General features: G+C 43.3%; 1 protein-coding gene and 1 long non-coding RNA gene across 5 annotated transcripts in view; one reads left to right on the forward strand and one right to left on the reverse strand.

The window, feature by feature from the left end:
• The window catches only part of Adra1b (adrenoceptor alpha 1B), a 118,371-nt gene that overhangs the window by 81,400 nt on the left and 21,082 nt on the right, over nt 1-15,889 (reverse strand). The gene's annotated exons all lie outside the window — the stretch shown is intronic.
• Nucleotides 1-15,889, forward strand: part of LOC108352076 (uncharacterized) — an 86,361-nt gene that overhangs the window by 61,449 nt on the left and 9,023 nt on the right. For both annotated transcript variants that reach the window (XR_005490142.2, XR_005490141.2), the window contains exon 4: nt 2,112-2,254. This is a non-coding gene — a long non-coding RNA (uncharacterized LOC108352076). The remainder of the gene's footprint in view (nt 1-2,111; nt 2,255-15,889) is intronic.

Here is a 15,889-nt window from a genome sequence, read left to right on the forward strand (position 1 = left end):
GACCCAGCTCGCCCACCTCCATGGCTCTCTTGCATTATGAGGCCTGTAGACAGTGGTGTATGTCAATGGCTTGCTGTACACCAGCACGGATTCACTATAAAACAGAATACAATAGTAGCTCTATATATTATGCAGAAATAATTTTAATAAGGGACATAAAGGACCTATATGATAAAACTTTACTCAGAGGCATTAAAGAAGACTTGAGCAAATGGAAAGACACATTCTGGAGGCATCGAGAAGATGTCAATGGCCTACAATTCAATTTATCCGTTTATTGCCGCTCCATAGGAAATACCAGAAGAATTTGGAAGGAGCTTAGCAAAACGATTCCAAAATACTTCTGCAATAAATGCTTAAAGAGAGAACATAAAATTTGGGGAAAAAAAGGTTAGAGAGGAAATATCCTGCTGGATTAGAATTTTGATAAGGTGAAGTCCTGAGACAGTAGTGCTGAGAGGCTCGCTTGGTGGCTGGAATGGATGATCTATCTAAATGGTCGGCTGTGGGTGAGATGCAACATATGTGTGCAGGTAACATCTATTTGCTACAGTGATGCTGATTTTGGATACTTGAAGAGTTAAAGTCAAGGCCCTACTTGCTTCCTACCCTGCACAAACTGTGAAGCCTAGGCTGTATGTGTTGCTTAGACATAGAACTTAATTATGTGTATGATTCTGGCATTATTCCTCATATGTGTTTACATATACATGCATACAAACATACACATATACATACAAACATATATACATATACATATACACATATATACATACACACATGCACACACAACACACATCTACACATACACATACATATATATACCATATGTATACACATATACATATTCATCATATACATCTACACATGCACATACATATATGTCATATAAATTAGAGATTTAAATATAAACAAATAAATCATAAAAGTAAGAAAGTATAAGTAAATATTTTTTAAATTCAGGAAATCATTTTTTAAAACCATGGGACCAACTATGAAAAGCCAAAAATATAAATAAAAATATATTGGGGCTGGAGAGCTAGCTTAGCAGTTAAGAGAACTGGCTTCTCTTGCAGAGGACCTGGGGACCTAGGTTCAGCTCCTAGCACCCACATAACGGTTCAAAACACTCTGTGATTCCAGTTACAAGGCATCTGATGCCCTCTTCTGTCCTTTGAGGACACTGCATAAAGGCAGGGCAGAGGCATGTATGCAAACTCTCAAACAAACACAAAATAAGTCTTAAAAAATACATCTCATATTTCAAAACTCCTACATCACCAAGTTAAAGCGCAAAGGTTACATTAAAGTATGTCGTGAGCAGCATGGCTCTTATCATTGTGATATTAGGAAAAGCCCTTAGCAATCAATCATGAAAAAGAGAATAAGGACCCAAACAAAAATGTGAAAAATATTCGCAGCTGCATAAAAAAAAAACCAGTAAAAGTAGATGGAAACCACATATCAGAGATGTCTGGGTTTTTATGTCACCTTGCGGAGAGAAAGAGCAGGATGCAATGTGTAAGGAGCAGTCAATGGCACAGACCATCATCCCATGGGGTTGCCAGAGAACCGAAAAGTCTCTATCACTAGCATGTTATTTTAGAACTGTCTTCTGTATATTTACACACACACACACACACACACACACACACACACACACACACACACACACATCATTCTGTTACAATAAATTACTGTAGTCAGGACAGCTATGTACTGTATATTTTTGTAGCCTAGCAGCAGTAGGCCACATTGAATAGTCCATGTGGGGTAGCGGGTGAGACCCTGAACGTTTAAACCAGTCAACCTCTATGATACTTAAACAGTAGCTAAATTATCAGATGGTGCATTTATCAGAAGGTATTTCCACCTCTAAGTGATGTGTGCATGAGCACATTGGCTGAAATCATGTCTGGGGAGGGGTAACTTCGGCTTCTAAGTGATTTTATGCTTTCTCGTTTATCAGAATTTATTCTAAGTCGATGGTGGATAATGTGCAGTTTGAAAGCTATTGTGTATCTGGGCTTGCTTAGCAATAGGAACCTGGGATTCCCGCAAACTTCACATAGATAGATACCTTGTTTCTGTTTCTTGTTTTCACCGTACAGAACAAAACCTTCCCAGGTTCCTGCATTGAGAATGATGACCACCAAGTCCCAAGCTGTGCATCTCAGAATGGAAGGAGCCACCAAAAGCCCACCTCCTTTCTCCACATTCCCAAGGGAGTCTGTGCACAAGCACGAGGAGTTGGGTAAGTCTGGTTGATCTAGGGGTGGCCACACAGACCAGTCAACTGCGTGGACAAAGTGGATATGTACTCCCCGCCCATCTCCTGGTGCCTGTAAATAGATCCTACCACTTGATGGGTAGTCAGAAGAGTTGACTGTAGTTTTGGTTGAGTCTGCATTGTGAGGGTATTGTGTGTGCTAGTGTGCACATATATTAGAGGGCACCGATCGCCCTGGGTGTTGAACCTCGGCAATTGCCCACTTTGCATTTTGGGAAGGGTTTTCTGTATGGTCCGGAGCTTAGCAGTTAGGCTAGATTGGCTATTGAGGAAGCCCCAGGCATCCATTGGTCATTACCTTCGCAGCCCTGGGATTATAAGCATGGTTCTCCGTGCCTGGCTTTTGATCTACAGTTTCCTATTGGCAGGTTCTGCGGACTAGATCTGAAGGCCTTCCAAAGAGTGCTGGTAGAATGTGTAATAAGAAAAGTTAAATTTATAGTCCCCTTCCCAGTGATAACTTTGATGGCGTTTGGAGGCGAAAGTCTCGGTGGATGGGAAGTGTGCATTTCATTCCCATCCTCATTACCCATCATGGGAAGATCTGAGATGCGTCTGGGCGGCACAGAGCAGCGCATCACATACTTTCCCCTCTGTGTGGCTCTTGTCGGTGACAGCAAGGTTGCATTTCATCCGGAGTTAGAAGAAATTCACTCTTTAGATCTTACGCATACATAACACCCAAAACGGATGAAGCAAAAGGACCGAATGCCTGGCTCAGGTGAAGCTGGCCACACAGCTCGCACCACGTGGCCAGGATGTGTTTTCTCTATTTGTGGACCACGACTCTCTGATAAGGGTCCTATTTTCAGGCTTCTTGCTCATTGTCACCTGAAGTACTGTCCACACTTCTTGGGGGGTGGGGCTACATCCTCCCAGATTCCCAGCCAGTGGGAGATATTAGATTCCCCTCTAAGCATTAAGAAGATCCCAGGCTTGTGTATCTCACTGGGCTGTGGGTCTGGCTCTAAGAGTCTCTGTGGACAGGTGTGGTTGAGTCACACAGTGCTTGATCTAGCTGGCCACATGGTCACCACTGGGATGAAGCTAAAACGCTGAAGGTAGAGAGGGCAACTCCATACACATGTGATGGTACCAGAGGGGTAGGGACCGTGTAGTGGCAGTGCCAGTGTTAAAGTTCACCGTATACATGTTTGGCAGCAATTCTGAGGGCACTGTTATCTCACAGTCTATAAAACTGAGGTCCAGAAAGGGGAAGGAACTTTCTGGAAGACAGAGAACACATTAAGTGAGGATGAGGGTCCTACAGATTCCACTGTAGGCTCTTTGCACTGAGCATGTCCCTTTATGGCAGTGGTTCTCAACCTTCCTAATGCTGTGACCCTTTAATACAGTTCTTCATGTTGTGGTGAACCCCGGCCATAAAATTATTTTTGTTGTTACTTATAACTGCAATTTTTTTTTTGGTTCTTTTTTTTCAGAGCTGGGACCGAACCCAGGGCCTTGCGCTTCCTAGGCAAGCGCTCTACCACTGAGCTAAATCCCCAACCCCTGCAATTTTTTTTCTACAGTTAAGAATCATAATATAAAGATCTGTGTTTTCCGATGTTCTTAGGTGACCCCTGTGAAAGGGTAGGTTGACTCCTAAGAGGGGCCATGACCCACAGATTGAGAACTGCTTCTTCAAGAGATCATCTCTACGGCCTAGTTCAACATTTCTATACCAGGTTTAGTCTTCATGAGGGATCGTGAAGGCAGGGCCACCATGTACGGCTGTGTAGATACAAGCCCAGTTTTCATAGATGTCAAGCGCTGTATGAATGGCATCCACTAAAACTGTGCAGAGTGTAGCCTGTATGGGCACCCTTAGGCGTTCTGGAAGATGGATCAGTTCTTCAGTTAAGATGGCAAATGCTTGTTACGTGTAGTGACACTTTTGCCTCGAGTACTATGAAAGGCATTGCCTATCAATCACAACACTCTTTCCTGTTAGTCCAGGCTTGGCCTCAAGAGCTTTCTCATCCAGTCCTCTGATTTCTTGCCAGAGTTTAGCAATACCAAACACCTGAGCCTAAACCTAGTCAGCTCTTGCTCTCAGTCAGTAGGCTGAGTCCATCCTCAGAATGATCTTCTCCTGAGTCTCTATCTACTCCCTAGGATTATACGAGAGAAAACAAATAGAGCCTATAGAAAGTGATTAGCACCTCATAAATGGCCAATGATTGGTATTTTAAATAACAGACATCTAAAAAGCCCAGTGTCTTTAAAGTTATCTTGTTAGAAGTTGTAAATATATTCAGGTCCCAGTGTTTGTATTCGCAGTCTATCCCCTAAGTTACAAAAATAAATTAAGAGAAATATACTGACAGATATTTATCGGTATTTTAGTTTACTTTCAGACACACAGTGACCCCCATCATCCCCTCTCTTACACACACACACACACACACACACACACACACACACCACATACACACATATACATACATAGACACATACACATATATGCATACACATCACACGCATACACACACATACACACATGTACACACATACACAGACCACATACATAATACACACTCATACACCCATACCACATACACACACTTACACACAGACACACATATATACACAGACACACATATACACACATATACATGCATAGAAACATACATATACATACATATCATATACACACATATACACACTTACACACATATACACATACACATACCACAATACACACAGACACACATATACACATATATGCATGCATAGACACATACACACATACATGCACACATATGCTTATACACACATACACGTATATACAAACATCACATACACACATATACAAACATCACATACACTCGATTGCACGTGCACACACACACACACTCCTTTTGAATCTCAGGATTTGTAGTTTTTAACAATGCAGGGGGTGGGGCAGAGACTTATAGCTGTGTGAAGAGTCTCTTTGTCTCTCTTTCTGTCTCTGGTCCTTGGTCTCCCTTCTGTTGTCTGGGTTCACAGAACACAGGGTGCTGATGTCAAGGTGTCAGGTGGTTGACACTGAAGCTTTAGAGGCAGCCAATTGGCTGTATTTGGTAACCACTGAGACCCTTGCATGACTGGCTTCCTTACATGAGAGTTGGAGGCAGTGGAATTGCCTGGCCTGGGGCTTCTCTGCCCCTCTGATGTGGGGAAGATGGGAGGGAAGGAGGCAGCCTATGGTGTGGAGTAGCACGGTGTGGATCTCAGCTAGCTTTGTGACATTAGACTCACCTTGGCCCAATCCACTTGCTGGCCTGTGCCAGGAGTCCTCACAGTGTGGTCTGCATTGATAACACGGAGGCAGTGCCAGGAAAGGACTGAAGTTTTATAAGGCTGTGTATATTTTTAAGTGTTTTGCAAAGATACCATCTTTCTATTTGTGGCATTTCTTTCAGTCCTATTTCCTTTTAAAACAAATTTTGCAAATTGGAAATAAAAGGATTTAATTTAAAAGGGAATTGAGCTGTGTAGGTCAGAGCACAAAGTAATGGATTCTGTCACGGTGTCATCACACGCACACACGTGTCATTGTGTGTTCAATTCTTCCCCGCTGCCCTCCACAGATCCCTTCCCTGCTCTAGCTGACTCCCTTTCCCCTGCCTTAGAACTTAAAGGGGAATCATGAGGCCTGGCAAAGAGCTGCATAGGAGTGTTCCATGGTGCACGCTCAGATTGGAGGCTTAGGGAGCTCGGACCTAGAATGAGGTTCTGAGTGGTATCAGCCTCTTTCCGACATTGCAAGTGGACAGTGAGCACATGACCGTGTAGGCACCTAGAGGGCGACATGAGGGGAGCATGCTGCATGATGCTTCCAGTCCACCTTATCACAACGGTGTTACCTCCTCATACTGTCCGTTTCTTATACCGTTATTTAACACTCTCTCTTTTACAGTTGCGCTCCATGATGCTGAGAAATTCCAAATGCCTTGAAAATTAGATGTTAGGAATATAAAGATGACATGAATATAAATTTTCATGGTTTTGGATATATATATATGTATATATATATATGTGTGTGTATATATATATGTGTGTGTGTATGTGTGTGTGTGTGTGTGTGTGTGTGTGTGTGTGCCACACATGTGCCTGTGGGTGTGTGCATTCATGGAAGTCAGAGGACAACTTCGAGTGTTTCTTCTCAGGCCCCTTTCATTTTTGGTTTGAATTAGGGTCTCTCAATGAAATGAAACTTTGTCATGTAGGTCAGTCTACTTGGTACATGCACTTCTAGAGACTGTCCTATCTCTGCCTACTTCCTCTGGGCCTCACTTTATTCTACACAAGTTCAGGGGATTTGAACTCAGATTCTTACACATGCAAGGCAAGCACTTTATCAACTGAGCTACTTCTCCAATCCATCCATTTGCAGTCTGTGTAGCAAAAATCAGACCTCATAGGTGTGAAACTCTCTGTTTTCTGATTTCGTTCCTTGCAGGGTAAATATTTCCACGCACAGTTGCAGAACTGCTAACACATCTGACTGGAGTGCTGACCCAGATGCTACAGCATAGGACACATGAGTTAGTATTGAACATATCAGGCAGTCTCTCAAAGGCTGGGAAAAGTCTTTATCTCCCAAACAACTGGTGACAAGGTCTCCTGATAAGATGCTGCAGCTTCTTCTACGTTGTTTGTTTTCCCAGACAAGTGAACAAAGATGGCAGGGGTCTTGTTTGCTGACTTAAGGCTGTATCTTGAGGGCCCCAGCAGAGCTGGCCTAAAGCAGGCACTTTGCATCTGTGACTGGAGCCATTCAGTAGGCATGTTTCTACAGAGCTTCATGTCCGTTGGTGGTAAAAGGGGTACACTGGTAGCTCAGCAAGCTGCTGCTTTTGTCAGGCTAGCCTATTGTATTATCTGTTTGGGCTATGTGAAGATTTGGTATGGGTCCATGGGGGGTGGGGCGCAGTTTTGACTGGAGACAATCACCCAGAGAGCCCGCTCTAATCCCATCCATCTGCCTCTTAAGGTCCCTATTCCTAGTGCAGATTCTGTGCCAGCTGGGGTATTACAACTGTAGGAAACTGCAAACCCCCAGCTTGATTTCTGACCCATAAGTACAGCCTCCAAATCTCTGGACTTGTATTTCCAGAACTTTCCTTCTGGAATGATAGTTGTGCTGTCAGTCAGTCCAACTTTCTTAGATAGTCCTGCCCCCATACCCTGTTCAGTACAACAGGTGTCTTGTATGGAGCAAGGACCTGGGAAATATTTACTGAATAGAAGGATGTATAGGTGGATGAATGAATGAATGAGTGAATGAATGAATGAACTTCATCTTTCTTGACATTTAGTGTCATGTCTTTCTGCCTTTGTATAATCCTTAGTCTTTATCTGTGAGGTGTTGGCTCATATTGACTTCCCATTTTGTTTTGTAATAAACTGATACTCCACAGTTTAGAATGGGGTTACATCCCAAAAAACCAAATTTGAGTTGAAACTATTGTAAGTTGAAATGCATCTGATACATGTAACCTATGGACCACCATCACTTAGCAACAAGGCATGTGCAGAAGATCAGTGACTTTACTCCTTGATACAAAGAGACTGAGTTCTGGATAGTTCCACTTCAGAGTATTAAGAGGGTATTACATAGTATATCATCATCCTGAGAAATGATTACAAGTAAAAATCAAAGTACAGTTTCTACTGAGCTTGTCTTACTCAATATTATCATAAAGAAAAATATTTGGTAAGTCAGACACTGTGATGGTTAGTGTGAATTATCAGCTTAACAGGACCTAGAACCATCTGGCAGGTGGACCTCTGGGCATACCGGTGAGGGTTACCATGATTATATTAACTAATGTGGGAAGAGCTGCCCACCATGGGCAGAGTCATTCCCTGACCAGAATCCTTACCTGTAAAAATGTAGGAATGCTGGCAGTAGCTTGCATTTATCACTCACTTCTGCTTGCAAATATAACATGACTAGCTGCTTCAAGCTCCCTCTGCCTTGATTTCCTCATTGTTATGGGACTGTGTGCTAAAAAGAGCCTTTTTCCCATAGCTGCTTTGGTCAGGGTGTTTTGTTACAACACCGGGAAAAGAATGTAAGGCAGATATTGTTTGCTTTCACCCAACCTTCTCCTCTTTATCTTTACTCTCAGTAAGCATTGAGTATCTACTTCCTGTGGTCAGAAGCATGATCTCACAAATCATTCCTTCTTATCCGAGAGGTGAAGGACACCCAAGGACACACAGCTAGGAAGAAGCAGAGCTGGATGTAAAACCCAGGCCTGACACTCCTCTGAGTAGCTTGGGTACTTTCAAGGCCCTCCACTTTTTTCTCTTTCCAGTTAGTCCACAGATTACCAAGGCAGACACCAAACTCAGCTTGACCTGCCAAACTTTTGGACATGCATTAGCACCTCAAGTCATCAAAGACACTAGAATCGCCAATGTGGGATTCTGTGACTGCCCCAGACTCTGAAACCCCCCTCCCCCACAGCTGTTTCTCTGTTACATTTTTAATAGCATTAAATAATACATCAAATAATAATCCTGGTAGGTATTCAAAGACATGTGTTTGCTTAATTAATTCTTCTCAGAACAAATAATGCCCGAGGGAGAAGCCCTCAGTTCAGTGACGGCCCACACCAAGTATGCTCAAGGAATACTACTTGTGTCATTGAAAGGAACCTCTTTCAAATGCTTAAGCTCTTAGGCAAGTAAGCGAGACCCAAAGCTGCTCTTCCCCACATAATCAGGACCTGGCGTGTCTACACTGGGTGAAGAGTTGGGAGTCTGGACTCACTACTGGCCCCTCCGAGCACAGCTTTGCCCTTGTCTTCCTGGGAGGCAGGCCTAGTCTGCAGTGGAGGAACTGACCTCTCGAGACTGCAGAGAGTTCTGAAACCCCTAAGTAATGAATCACCAATGCTTTGCCTGAGGGCTAAAAGAGAAGTCAATTTATTTGGTGCTTTTCCACCTTCAAATTATCCACTTCCTGCAGGATTCTTAGCTCGGGAGCATTAGCTATATTGTGGCCAAACGGCCCCTGTGAGGTGGTATAAACCACTGACTCACCTGGTTCCCTCCCCTCCTCAGCAAAGTTGTTGGAACTGTTTATGTCGAGGTGTCCACCCCTGAGGGATTGGGTCTTAATGAATATAACTCGGAAGGCAGAAGTTGAGCAGAGGAAGTACAGTGTGAGCGATTTTTGAGCCACGTTTGTACTTAACATCACATGCATTTTTATTTACTTACCTTTCCATCAGAAAAGTCATCTTGGAGTTTATTGATTGAAGGGGCATAGGCAAGCTGAAGTGTGGTGTGAACTATAAAGCAGTGTATGGCTCGGAGGGTTATTGAAATGAGGATTGTTGAGTTAATGCTTGTAACAGGGAGCCCTTTGAGATGACATTTGCTTTATGACATTTATTTGTTTTTGTTCAGAAGAAGCCAGGAGACCATATAAATCTCACTGAGCAGAAAACTCCTCCTTACCCCCCACCCCCACCCCAACCACTTAGAAGGCAGTTAGGTATCAGGAATTCTGGACTCTGGTGGTGGGGTGCATATGTGAAGACAGGCAAGAGTGAATTGTCACATGAACCAAGGACAGTGAGCTCAAAATGGTCTTTTTTAGCCTGGAGATTACTGAAAATGACTATGCAGAAATATCTATCCAAGATGGTGGCATTGACTGACTCTCACTCTAAAGGCTTGTTTTTATCACATGACTTGTATTTTGCCAGAGAGGCAGGGGTCTCCATTCTCTTGGATAAGGGCAGATCTTTGCAACTGGCTTGTCTAATAGAAACTACAGAAGTAGCGCCTTCTGAGGGTAGACTATAGAAGGAAATGCAGCATCTATTGGCTCTTGGAAGCCAGTAGCCATCTTGTAGGGAATCTAGGGCCCACACATGAATGTTTCAGTAGCTGCCTTCAGCTGAGCCACTCTCTTCCAGATAGCATCAACCACTGGGCATATACATGGTAGAGCTACAAAGGAACAATTTAATAGATGATATCTCATATCAGGATAGTGTGGGGGGTGGAAAGGATCTTGTTCCTCAAACAATCCTTGGTTGATATTGGAAGGAATTTGGGGCTCAGAGTTTGAAGGGAATAGTTTGTGGCCAGATAGGGTCTGGGAGAGAAGTAGGAGTATATAGTTAAGAACTTTCTAGGTGGGTGAAATCCTTGTGAGTCTGACAGGAAGACAACTCAAAAGTGCCATTAGGTTTTGAGATGCCTCTCAATGTCCTAAGGACTCTTCCCTGCGGTCATGGCTGAAACAGCATGGGCCTAGATCCCTGGATGCTGAAAGAAACCTGCACATTCCCATAGCTTGAACTTGTGGAAATTCCATGGCATTACCTAGTCCTCTGCTACTGCTCATTTGTCTTTGCTGATGTTGGAGATGGACCTTCATTATCCCTTAGGGAACCACAGCTTTGGGCTTCAAGATGCCATATGTGTGGCCGGAAACAAAGACGTCATGCTCAGTAAGGCTCTTTGTAAATGCACAGTTCTCTACGATTCAGGCAGAAGATGAGATTACTGAAATGCTTTTCATTGGGAAAACTAGAGAAAGAACCAGCATGTGAGATTTTGTTATAGACCTAGAATGTGGGTATCTCTGAGTCCCAGATGGAGTCACCGGAATGACCACCACTGTGGTCCTAAGAACCTGGGTGTGGCTTCTCCGTTGGTATAGAACTTCCCCACCTCTACTATTTTTGGTCACCAGGGACAGATGTGTGTGATTGGTGGAACATGGGTGGTGTGCCATCTCCCGGCTGTAAGGAAGCTGGGAAGTGGAGACTCCTAGGATCGTCAAGTACTAGGCAGACAGAAATGTCACGTGTCCACTTCTGCGTTGTTCTGGACTTGTGATTTTGGGTACATTTGTCTATTGACGTGCGGTTGTGAGGTGAAATGGAAATCAGGCCTTGAATTTGAGAACTCCAGGGACAGTACTAGGAGGAATGTTGCACTTAGAAAATATGAATGTGTTAGTTAGTTGCCTTTCTTGCCTTCCATGTCTTGTGTTGTATTGAGTCCTGAATTACTGTAACTCACAGATCCCAGAAAGTTGAAGGCTTTTCTGTGCTGCTGTTCCTTATGTGGGCTCTGGGAATGACTGACTCGGATAGTTTCAGTGTTAGCCACAAGGACTTGGTGCTGGTCTGAGAAGTCATGCATATTGTTCTGACTTACCTGCTCCATCTCCCTTTCTGACACTATGAGCATGCAGAATGGCATGGTCTTGTGTTTATTCTGCTCTGGCTGCATTCCGGGCACCCCAGTCTTTGGTTCCGGATCCTCTCCTCTTTACGTTCTTATGTTCAAGACTTTGCAACTAGTTACTTGGAACAAATCCCCTCTACTTGAAATTCCCAGTATGGTTCCAGTATCCTAAGTACATTCTGATATATATCCCAATTTGGTTCAAAACAATATCCTTCTGTAGCATAGTTCTTAATAGCAAAAAGTATGTCTAGAATGCTTGTCTGCCTCACCTCTATCTGATGAACTCGTATAAAACATATGTAAAACCTAACTTTGGTATCACTTCTCCAATGATAATTTTTTCTGATACTACTCTCACCCGACAGGATCAAAAGCAGCATCACACACTTACAGTGGGAGGTGATAGGAGAGCTTGTTTACATTGCGGGTTATGAAGACTACAAGTGTATGTGTTAAAGAAGACACATTGAATAGCATTTCTCCCCTCTCATCTGTCTGTCTATCTATGTATCTATCAATCTATCATCTATTTATCTATATAACATCTATCTATATCAGATACCATCTATCTATAATCTATCATTTATCTATCAGTCTGTCTGTCTGTCTGTCTATCTATCTATCTATCTATCTATCTATCTATCTATCTATCTATCATCTATCTATCTATCTATCTATCTATCTATCTATCTATCTATCTATCTATCATCTATCTATTTTTATCTATTTATTATCTATCAATCTAGCTAATCTATTAATCTATTATCTATCTATCTATCTATCTATCTATCTATCTATCTATCATAAACTTACCTACCTATTTATCTTTGTGTATATATGTGGGCACATATGTCATGGCCATGTGTGGAGGTCAGAGGACAACTCGGGGGAATCAGTGCTCCATTTCCATTGAGTGGGTTTTAAGGATTGAACTCAGATAGTAAGGTTTGGTGGCAATCATCTTTACCTTCTGAGCCATCTTGTCAGCCCTCTGATAGCTTTTCTTAGGCCAGTGTGCTAATCTTGACATCAGAGGTTCTAGCCAACATTGGCTAGTATTTAGCTCTATAATCTTGGGCAAATAAGTTGATTCCTCTGGGGTGCAGGAGTTAGTGTGTTTCATTAGGACTGTGATTTCTGAACTTTCAAAAGTTGCATGTAGACTGACTTGAATGTTCAGTTTCGAAAAGAGAACTAGATATGCTCATTACTGTGAAGGGTGGACATTGTAGAATTAGGTCCACTGCTCCTTAACTCCCAAGTATTTGCTGACATGTCTGCCAAATCTCAAGGTCTCCCCAGAGGATGAACATCTCAGTCATACACAGTGAGGATGAAAGCCGCTCAATACGTTGCCATACATCACTCAAATGGTAGTTGGAACATGGCCTTCTAACTATTAGTAGATTTATAAATCTGCATGCAAATTTTCCCCAAAATCATGTTAAAAAAAGACACACATATTTTGTTCTTCTAAGTACAAAACTCAGTGATGTGTGTAAATGAGATACTGGGGGATCTGTGTAAGACAGAACACATCTTTTCTCCATGAACTTGAGCACAATGTCTTTGAGCACTTGGCTTGGTTTTCCTGTTGGCAACAAGGTCTCTTGAAATGAGCCCTATCTGGGTTGGCTCATCAGCTGACTGATCGACTCCTTTGAGTGCTGATGGGTGATCGTCGGTGTGACACAATGGGGATTACTTTTGCAGGCAGCCACAGAGGAAACATTTGACTTTTTTTTGGGGGGGGTGTGTTTCTGTACCGAATTGTGCTTTCATTAAGGAGTGAAGAAACATAGGCCACGAGACAAATGAGAGACAGAATCTCTTCTAATGAGGCCGAGACTTGCTCTAAGTTGCTAATGAGGAGAAATGTTGACCATACGGACTATCACTTGTTTTCTGGTCCATTAAATTTATCATTGTCATCGTCATCGTCATCATCATCATCATCATCATCATCATCATCATCACCAGCCATTACCACCATTATCACTGTCTTTCATCCAGTCAATACTGCTATCTTTGAAGGCCCTGGTACATCACTGTGTCACGTAGTATGCTTAGAGCTAACACTGACTATTCCACTACTCTTATAATTGTTAATTCTTTGCTTTGAGACAGGGCCTCGTGTAGTCCAGGCTGGCCTCAAACTAACTATATACCTGGGGATAACCTTGAATCTCTGATCTTTCTGCCTTTGCCTCCTGAACACAGGGGCTACAAATGTGCACGATCAAACTGGTTCATGAGGAAGGGCTTCATTTGAGCTAGGCAAACTTTCCACCAGCCAGGCTACATTCCTAGATCCTGCCTCTAAGTAGGCATAGAGAAGTCTCTCTCTCTCTCTCTCTCTCTCTCTCTCTCTCTCTCTCTCTTTCCCCCTCCCTCCCCCTTTGTGTGTGTGTGTGTGTGTGTGTGTGTGTGTGTGTGTGTGTTAGGACAAGGACACCTTCAGATATCATTTTAAGGGATGCTATCTACCTCCTTTGAGACAGAGTCTCTCACTTGTTTGGAGCTTCTGCTTGGGATAGACATCTGGCTCTAGACCCTAGATCTGTTTGTTTCAACCTCCCACCACTGAGGGCACAAGCTGTGTGTACCATGCTGGCACACAGCAGCTTTTCATGTGGCTTCTGGGGATAGAACTCAGGTCCTCATGCTTTTGTAATGGAGTCATCTCTCCAGCTGGCTTTGGATTTATCATCTAGCTAGTAGCTGAACTGAAAGCAGGCATGAGAGTGAAGCCATACCTCAATTATAAGCCCTGGTACTGTAACACCATCTTAAGAACTCCACAATGCAAGGTTAATGCACCATGCTTTTATCATATTAGCATAGTGATAGTACCAGCATCAGTATGTCCCTTCGCTCAGGAACAACCCAAGGTCTTTGAGGTTTCCAGAGTGGAGCTCTTGACAACTAGGCCTTCGTTTGCTTTCTTTCTATGCTTGAGATTGTTGGGCTGTCTGTTGGACAGCTCAGGAGACCCGCTGAATCAAGACGGAAGCCAATTAGCATGGGAAACTTGCCAGCTTCTCTTCCAGGCCCTAGCTGGTAAGAACTTCCCATAGGCAGAATGCTCAATGCTGCTGCTACAGGTACTCTCCAGAAAGAGCGACTTGTCTATCCACTAGCCTCAAAAAGTCAATGAATAGTTGTAGAGGCAGAAGAAGAAAAGACGGTAAAAGAGAGGTGAACACAGAACAAGTGGATAGGGAAATGACTGCAGAGCAGGCCAAGCCACAAAGCTCTGGGCCTCATGAGAAGGGCTGCTTAGGCTTCAGGGTAGGGCATGTCAAAGTGAGATCATGGTCACAGGAACATTAGAGGGACACTGCATCTGGTTTCCATCCTCAGATGACATTGACTGATAGTGCTTCCTGTGACAAGCTCCCTCCTCCCATCTTGTGGCTGTGTAGAGTGGAGGCTAAGAGGGTGATCCTCGAGGCATTCCGTTTCAGTTTTGAACCTCATTTCCACCACTGACCAGCAGGTTGAGGGCAAAATTATTTAATCTCTTCAAGCTTTGTGTGTCTATTCCCACCAGCATAGAAGAAAGAGATGGGATATATTCAGAGCAGTATGGTTGTAGATTTGCCCTGTATAGAATAGGGACAGTATATTACCCATCTCACATGGTTGTCACAAGGGTTAAGGAAGGATGTTTGTAGAGTACCAAGTGTAGTAATTGGTACACGACATCATCTAATTTAGGCTGCTTTTTGGCTGCAGTCAAACCTTCTACTCCAAGTGGCTTCAAAATGCAAGTGTGGTGACTTTGTGTGAGCAGAGGTTGAAGAAGAAGCCATCTCTAGGGTTGGTTAAGTTACTGTCACAGTGATGCTATTAAGAGCCTGTGTCTGGACTGGGGAGATGGCTTAAGAGTAAAGTACTTGTGAAGACCTAAGTTCAAATCCCCAGGACCCACGTAAATTTAGATTCAATGAGGTCATTGTGCCTGCAATCCTAGTACTCCTACAAAAAGATGGGAGGCAAGACAGGAGATCTCTGGATGCTTGCAGACCAGCAAAGCTGGTGTACACAGGGACAGACAACAGAGAGACCCAATTTTCAATATTGTGGAAAGTGAGGACAAGCACCCAAGGCTGGACAAACACTCTGAATGCCAAATGTGTACTATGCCATGAACACACACACACACACACACACACACACACACACACACACACACACACACACGCTGTGGTGCATGCACTCCCATCCTCCCCCATATACACATGAACACACACATACACAGAGCCCTCATCTTCCTCTGTTTCTAGTTTATAATCCTGAGCCTCAGCAGCACAACTTCAGTTGGTAGCAGGATGCTCACACGAGTCCTGAGCATGGCTTTTAGCTATGTCTATATGAATC

Source organism: Rattus norvegicus, chromosome 10 (genome assembly GCF_036323735.1).
Source record: "Rattus norvegicus strain BN/NHsdMcwi chromosome 10, GRCr8, whole genome shotgun sequence".
NCBI lineage: Eukaryota > Metazoa > Chordata > Mammalia > Rodentia > Muridae > Rattus > Rattus norvegicus.